The following is a 7,946-nucleotide window of genomic DNA, read 5'->3' as shown; positions in this document are numbered from 1 at the left end:
CCGGGCGCATGCGCGGTCTCCCCCCCCCCCCCCCCCGCGCGGGCGGAAGCTCGGCTCGGGGACGCGGCGGGGCGCAGGCGCGCGCAGGGGCGGGAGCGCGCAGGCGCGGGGGCGCGCGCCTCACCGGTCGGCGCGCACGCGCGGCCCGCGCCGACGCAGCACGGCCCCGAGGGCGCAAGCCCGCCGCCGCCGCCGCCGCCGCCGCCGCCGGGCCGGGACCGCTGTGCGCCCGCGGCGTGAGGCGTGGGAGGGAGCGCCGCCCGGCCGTGCGCGGCGCCGCCTCGCCGTGGTCCGCCGTCGCCTCCCGGCGCCCCGCGCGGTCCGAGTGAGTGCGGGGCCGGGGCCGGGGCCGGGCCGGGGCGGGCGGGCGGGGGGGGGGCTGGGCAGGGCCGCGGCGCGCGGGCGGGGGCCGAGCGGGGCCGACCAGCCGGTCCCGGCGGCGGATGCGGCGGATGCGGCCCCCCCCCCCGACCCCGCGCGGCCCGGGAGCCCGAGGATGCGGGGAGGACGAGGGAGGGGCCCCGGGAGGACGGCGGCGCGGCAGACGGGGGCTCGGGGGGGGGGCGAGGAGGGAGGGGGCGGGTTCTGCGGGGCCTCGGGGAGGCCGGGGGGCCCGGGGGGCTCGGGGGGGCTCTGGGGGCTCGGGGGGGGCCGGCCTCCCGGGAGCGGGCCGCTAGCCTCAAAAACAAAAGGGGGGAGGAGGAGGAGGAGGAGGAGGAGGAGGAGGAAGAGGGAAATCCTTGGGGACCCCGGGGGGGGGGCGGCCGGGCCCGGCCCGAGGACCCGTCGGGGGCAGGGCGGGGCGGGCCTCGAACCGGGCCCGGCCCGCTCGTCTTCCGCCGCCGGCGCCCCACTTAGGGCGTCCCCGCGCTGCTGTGGGCGACCGCCCGGGAGACCGGGTTGCCGACTGCGCCTCCCAAGTTTCCCCTCTGCCCGGCCCAGCCCGCGGCTCTGCTGCCGGCCTTGCTGTTCCTTTCTCTCTCTCTCTCTCTCTCTCTCTCTCTCTCTCTCTCTCTCGGTTTCTTTCTTTCTCAGGAGGACCGTGTGTGTTATTTGCTCTTTTTTTTTTTTTTTAATTGTAGGATTTAGCTTAATGCACTAAGGGTAGAAAGACATTTTTTTTTTCTCGTCCCCTTTTTTCTTCTTGAGTCATTTCAACAGTGTCTCATTCTTGCATACTTAGCCTGCAGCTGGGTTTTTGGCAGCGAGACTAAGATAATAGTAATATTGTAGTAATGATGGGAACTGGTTGAAATCCGTTCAAGCCGAAGGCGGTGTTCAGAATTTGGGGATCTGTGTGCCCAAGACGACCATCCTGGGGGATTCTTGCGTAAAATGTAAACATTTTCACGGTTGGAAAAACAGGCCGTTTGTCACTGTTTGAAATGAAATGCCAGAGCCTCACCCTTCATATTTTATTTGAAGAACGGGTGGTGAAAATAGTCTTCTCTTGGGCACCGTCGGGCTGCGAACAGCTGGCCATCAGTGGGCTCCTCTCTGAAAACCTGAAAGGTGCGGGCAAAGTGATGGAAAGATACATGATAATAAATTAGCAGTCTGCCTTATTTTTGTTGAGGTGCAAGGTAGGGTAGCTTTTTCCTGCACCCTGCAACATTTAAACACAGGAAACTTTCAAAGAAAGTTTGTGTTGCAGCGTCTTTACCAAGTACATTGTTTTATATTTGTGGCTTTCCTTGGAAGGGAGAAATACTACCGAGCCTACCGCTAGTGTCTTGAATACTTTTGTGTACAGAGGTCGTGTACTGATGTTGAAACGGCAACAGCAAATATTACGGGTTCTCTAAGTAGTGTCTTCCCGGTGATTATCAAATCATCCAGCTTAGTCATGAGAACTGGGAAAAAAGATTGTTTAGAACACCTCGTTGTCTTTTAAAAGGTCCCAGACTCAACCTGAGATGTGAGTATGTGCAGTGAGTAGAAGGACCCGCACATTGTTCAGAGGTGATCATCAAGAAGCAAGTCCTTCTTGCTTTGAAGCAAGTTCAAAGACATTGAATCCAAAACGTAGTAATTAGGGTTTGGGGCAAACAGTACTGGGGCAGAGAGCCCTAGGGGAGAGAGGATTGCAGCCTCTTTTCAGGCCTGCAGTCCCCTGAGGGTGAATTGTATTAGATTAGGAACGAAGCCCCATGAGTGCAGCGGTGATGGTGTCTGGGGAAACCAGAAAGTTAGGAACTGCAGTGAGGATCGTTATGTTTCTAACTTAAAAACAGTTTCTTCAGCACTCCATGCTTACTGTTGGAAATTACAGAACTTAATGTCCCAATTCTTAAAATTGGAATTGTGTTCTGGAACAAATCACATAACTTTTCTCACTAGGAAGTTGGAGAAATTATTTAAATAACAAAATTGTGTTGTTAAAGATAGCCCCTTTAAAAAGATACTGATTAGTTCCCACAGAGAAAAATATTCCATAGTGTATTCCGTGTACCGTATATATTCTATAGTGTAGTAAAGAATAGTTTTGAAAATTATGGTTCTATTTTGGGTGTTAGTTTTGAGTTAGAGAAGAAGTAGGATCTTCATATCTCTAAAGATTTTATGGAAAATATTTTTCTTGTATTTTTCAGAGTCTTGATTTTGAGAAAATATTTGTCTTAAGGGTAACACAACAAAAGATGAGATTCAAAGTCTTATTACGTAAATCTTTGACTTTTGAAATGAAACATTTTCAGTTTAGACAGTTTTCCAGCTAAGATATTATTTTAAATTTCGATATAAAAAATTTCAATATAATTGAAAGTACTATTATTTTTATCATTTGTGAAATGAGGTGCTTTTTTTTTTGCTGGAAATCAGTAAAGTTTAGTTTCTGTAGTAGAAACTTATTTAAGGACTTACTTTCATTACTGTATCTCTTTACTAAAATCCCTTAAATAATTAGCAAAAAATTGATGTGGGGGTCTTTGAGAATTTTTACTAATGCCTATATAAATTATTTAAAGTGCAGAATTTAGAAACTTGGGCAAAGTAAATGATCTTATTGGACTCAATAGTAATAAACTCCAGGAAGTGTGTGAATGCAGTAAGCATTCAAGTATGAAGTTGCTTCTCTGTCCTTGGAAGGATCCTTGGTGGAGAAGGATGAGAGCAGCTCTAGCCCATGTTTGGGTGTACCTGTGTTTCACTGCCTCAGCCAGTTACATTAAGAAGTTGTTTTTAGGGATCCCTGGGTGGCGCGGCGGTTTGGCGCCTGCCTTTGGCCCAGGGCGTGATCCTGGAGACCCGGGATCGAATCCCACGTCAGGCTCCCAGTGCATGGAGCCTGCTTCTCCCTCTGCCTGTGTCTCTGCCTCTCTCTCTCTCTCTGTATGACTATCATAAATAAATAATAAAAAAAAAAAGAAGTTGTTTTTACCTGTCTTCTGAAAACCATGTTTAGTAGTGGATTATTTGAACCGTTGATGGTTTTTTCTCTCTACTAACATTTTGGCAAGGTTCCCCCCCCCTTCATTTCATAACTACCAAAAGGCAACCTAGTGTAGGAGAAATGAAATTCCTATCTACCACTTTCTCGAATTCTCGAATTAATTTCTAGGAATTGTGCCAAATCTTACCATTCAGAACTGCATAAATGTGTTTCTGATTATAAAGTAGCAGAACCCCCTCTCTTCCTATCTATAACAATTGCACTGCTTTTTTTGCCAGGCTCTTTGATGGAAATAAAATTCAGATAGGCATATGTGATTCAACTTTTACTTTAGATAGGATTTTTAGCAAATGGTGTTAGTTTTAGTTTGATTTGCATAAACACTAATGAAATGGTTTTTAGAGGAAAGTATGAAATAGATGTTTTCGCCTGAGTGGCACTATTGCCACTTTTTAGCACTTGAAAGCCTCTGAGAAGAAAACTAGTAGCCTCATCACAAAGTTTACCTATTTTTCAGGACATGAAGGTATTTCCTTACAAACCTTGTATTTAATTAAAATAATCCTGCCCAGGGGATCCTTGTGTGGCTCAGCAGTTGAGCACCTGCCTTCAGCCCAGGGCGTGATCCTGGAGTCCTGGGATCGAGTCCCACGTCGGGCTCCTTGCATGGAGCCTGCTTTTCCCTCTGCTTCTCTCTCTGTGTCTTTCATGAATAAATAAATAAAATCTCTCAAAAAAAATAATCCTGCCCAGGTCTTATTGATACACACTGTTATTTATCAGAACGAGAAAAATGACTAAAGTTTTACATGTGAATGTTATCCACTGATAGGGAAGAAATGTAACCTGTGTGGGTACTGTGTGTCGTTAGTAAGTGTCACTACCTTTTTACCAATAAATTAAATCTGGTAGATAAAACGTTCCAGACCTGAGCTGATGGGTTTCAGGCTTTATCTCCTTTACTCCTCACAAGAACCGTAGAGTTATGCTACTTATATCCTCATTTTACAGATGGAACACTGGAAGTTTGGAGTTAAGAGGCGCTTGCCATGGGTCTCTTGGGCCACAAGGGGCAGATCCTGGTTCCCCAGGTCTCCTGGACTTTGTGTAGTTTCCAGGGCTAGGGAAGCAGTAGTCTCACAGATCTTAACCCAGCCTTCTGCAGGGGGAGTGACTAGCATGCAAGTGTAATTACTATGTCTGGGAAAGTTTAAATAATTATATTTTCTATTTGCATCTGACACTTTCATATCATGAAGTTATGATCAGGCTGACGTGGTATAGGTAAACATTTTAATGAACATAAACCAAAATTGTTTAATTATTTTTAATTAATTTAGAATTAGTTAAATAAAAGTATGTAATGCATGGTGCAGTGATTGATGGTTTTTATTTGTTAAAGGATGTGCTTTAATAAACCTCTACATTTACAGTTTTTTCATTGGTGACTTTTTTGGGGGGGGTGGTGTCAATGTTTATGAATATAGTTTTGTGGGAACCAAGGAGTAATGTGAGGGAAAAGTAAATTGTACATTTCTCATACAGGTTTAATCCCCTTGTAGTAAATCCTAGAATTTATAATCTCTAACACATTGCTGCTCTATAAGCATTTCTGAAGTGAATGTGCTCATTCTCACTGATTTAGAATTTTCCATCGTGCTTTTAAGCACTCTGTATTCCTTTATTTGGGGCCAGTGGACCAAAACCAAGGTTCAGAAGAACCTGAAAAGTTGTATCTTTGGGCTGTCTGTGCCTAGGATCTCCTTTCTGCCTCCATTATTCTTTCTTAAAAGTCTTGCCATCTGGTGCTTTGGATTCTGCTGTGAATGGTAGGTGCTTGTTGGGTCTACTTGTGACCAAAGCACCATGTGTTTGTCTTTGATGGATTGAAGAAAGAGCTGAAATGGTTTTATACATTCCATATGGGTAGTGCATTGTGTGTCTTTTTATAGAATATATGCAGCACGAGGGCAGAGACTTTGTTTTACACACTATGGCATCCCCAGTGTCTGACACAAATAATATATTGAATGAAAGAATCTTAGGCTCATTAATTGTTGGAGAACTTACTGCATCAGTCAGCAATCTACTCTTTTGTTTGCCTTGGTAAAGAACCTTACTTAAAAACCAGTTAGGACTTGATACCAGGGAAAGTCTTGGATTATCTGTCTCTCTACCTTTGCTTTATATTAGATTACAAATTACTTCAAATTTGAGCTGGGAAAAAAAGCATTTCTCTGTCCATTTACAGTTTCAAATATTTTTTTCTGGAAATTGATTTTGTGGGAATTGGTCATGTGTTTGTTAGGACTCTGAAGATGTAGGAAGTTGCTCAGGGTGGCACAAAATGAGTGAGATTTACCAAAGATCCTTGAGGACTGACCTAGAAGCTCTAATACATCTTTTACTAATCAGTTGGATTCATCATATACTTTACAGGGGTTTTACATTATGCCCTGAAACGACTTTTTTTTTATTTTAAAGATTTTATTTATTCATGAAATACACATAGAGAGAGAGATAGAGAGAGGCAGAGACACAGGCAGAGGGAGAAGCAGGCTCTATGCAGGGAACCCGACACGGGACTTGATCCTGGGTCTCCAGGATCATGCTCTGGGCTGAAGGCAGCGCTAAACCACTGAACCACGCAGTCTGTCCCCTGAAACTACTTTTAAAAATCTGTCTTCAGAACACGGTAGTGCCAGTTCTACGACACGCCAGGTTTTGCCTTGATCTGCTGAGAGTATCTTTTACTGTTACGTTGTTCAGAGAGAACGTTTTGAGTGACAGGTCACTTACCATCACTCAGGCAAGAAAAGTGAGTATTTGGGTAAGAAAAAAGTAGTTTGTTCTTCCTCAGCAAGTCCCTTTTAGTCTTGCTTATTGTGAAGGGAAACACTTGAATACACACATGCACATGCAGTCCAGGAAACTGATTGTTGGTAGTGGATATCAAAGTACGGCTGCATCACTCTCACTTGGAACTAGTTAGAAATGCGTGTGCTTGTGCCCCACCTCTGACCTCCTGAATCAGACTCTGGGGGTGGGGCCAGGAGTCTGTTTTAACAGGCTGTCCAGGAGCTTTTGTTGCATGCTAATGTCTGTGAACCACTAGTTTAGAGTGTTTTAAGAGAAATGCAAGTCGTAGCAGGCAAAAAATCAGTTGTAAATGGCAGAAGTATGTGTATGGCTTCTGACCACTTAGATTTGCTAATGAGATTGCCGTCACTTCAGTACTCTTAAATATTTTTCAGGATTTTTAGAGTCTTGGGAAGACCTCACGACTAATTTTGTTTAGGGATTTTGAATGTTTTATGTTGAGATCATTTAATGCTTTTAAATCTTGGTTTGTATTTTAAATAGTAATTTTGCATTGAAATAGCAATTTGTATGACCCCTGGACTTGTGGCTTTTGGCAAATAGCAGGAAAGTGTGTACTTGTGGGTGCTTAAGGCATATGTTCCCTGATGGTTTTGTTTTGGTGCTGAGAAATTGGCTTGCTTATACTAGAGTCAGGATGATTTCCAAGTCTTGGGGTGACTACTAAAGCAGTATTGTGTGAGTTGATACTTTGCCTAGCGTTAAAGTTGTATCTAAATTTAATAAATTTTTAAAAAAGGTTTTATTTACTTATAAGAGACACACACACAGAGAGGCAGAGACATAGGCAGAGGGAGAAGCAGGCTACCTGCAGGGACCCCAATGTGGGACTCAATCCCAGGACCCCGGGGTCATGACCTGAGCCGAAAGCAGACACTCAACCGATGAGCTACCCAAGCAACCCTAAATTTAATACATTTTGTTTTGCCTTTGTCCTTTATTTTTTTCCTAAGAGCAGAGCTAGATAAAAGTTAGTGTACGTAGATGGGATTGGTGTTGTGCCTACTTTCTACTGTCTTATGCAGAGTTGGATGCACCTGTTGGCAAATAGAGTATTGTGAGCTCAGGGACAAGGACTGTATTTTTCTGTGGTTATCTGTGGGTCCTTCACAGCTTCCTCCTACTAGGATAGGGGGTTGGCCCTCAGTAATTTGTTTAATGATTGAAGAAGAGTGTGTGTTCCTGCTGAGAGGGCCTTGTGGTCTTTAAGTATATGAAAGTTGTTACAAAGGTAGAGAAGGAGAATCAGGGATACACGGTGGATTTGAGTGTACTATAATCTCAACACAGGGTATAAAGGGTGTTCCCATGTACCTCCTCTGGCCTCCACCAGGCTTGGATTTAATAGTGCAGCTCTGTGATGGAGAAAGTAAACAGGATGAGCTGGTGGGAAAAAGTTATCTGTAACAGTTTCTTTCTCCTTACATTGGTCAAGTGAAGTTCAAGTTATAGTTTACAGTCACAGACCATAACCCCCATTAAATGTATGACAGGACGCCTGGCTGGGAGCAGCTTCTCAGTAACTGGCTCTCCTGTTGGTCTTCTCCACCCTGGGGGCTGCAGCCACCGACCCGCTTCTCTCTGATTACTGCTTCAGCCCCTCTGGTATCACAGCAGTCTCCCTGCCTGGCCCCTTCTGGTGGTTTCTGTCCTGTTGCTGCCTTGTGGTTTAAAT

General features: G+C 45.3%; 1 protein-coding gene across 5 annotated transcripts in view; it reads left to right on the top strand.

The window, feature by feature from the left end:
• The first annotated feature begins 209 nt into the window (after positions 1–209).
• Positions 210–7,946, top strand: part of PTK2 (protein tyrosine kinase 2) — a 271,928-nt gene continuing 264,191 nt past the window's right edge. For all 5 annotated transcript variants that reach the window (XM_055314396.1, XM_055314395.1, XM_055314394.1 and 2 more), the window contains exon 1: positions 210–325. The gene's annotated coding sequence lies outside the window, so the exon portion shown is untranslated. The remainder of the gene's footprint in view (positions 326–7,946) is intronic.

Source organism: Nyctereutes procyonoides, unplaced genomic scaffold (genome assembly GCF_905146905.1).
Source record: "Nyctereutes procyonoides isolate TBG_1078 unplaced genomic scaffold, NYPRO_anot_genome, whole genome shotgun sequence".
NCBI lineage: Eukaryota > Metazoa > Chordata > Mammalia > Carnivora > Canidae > Nyctereutes > Nyctereutes procyonoides.
The sequence above is the reverse complement of the archived record's forward strand: the minus strand, read 5'-3'. Positions and strand labels throughout refer to the sequence as shown.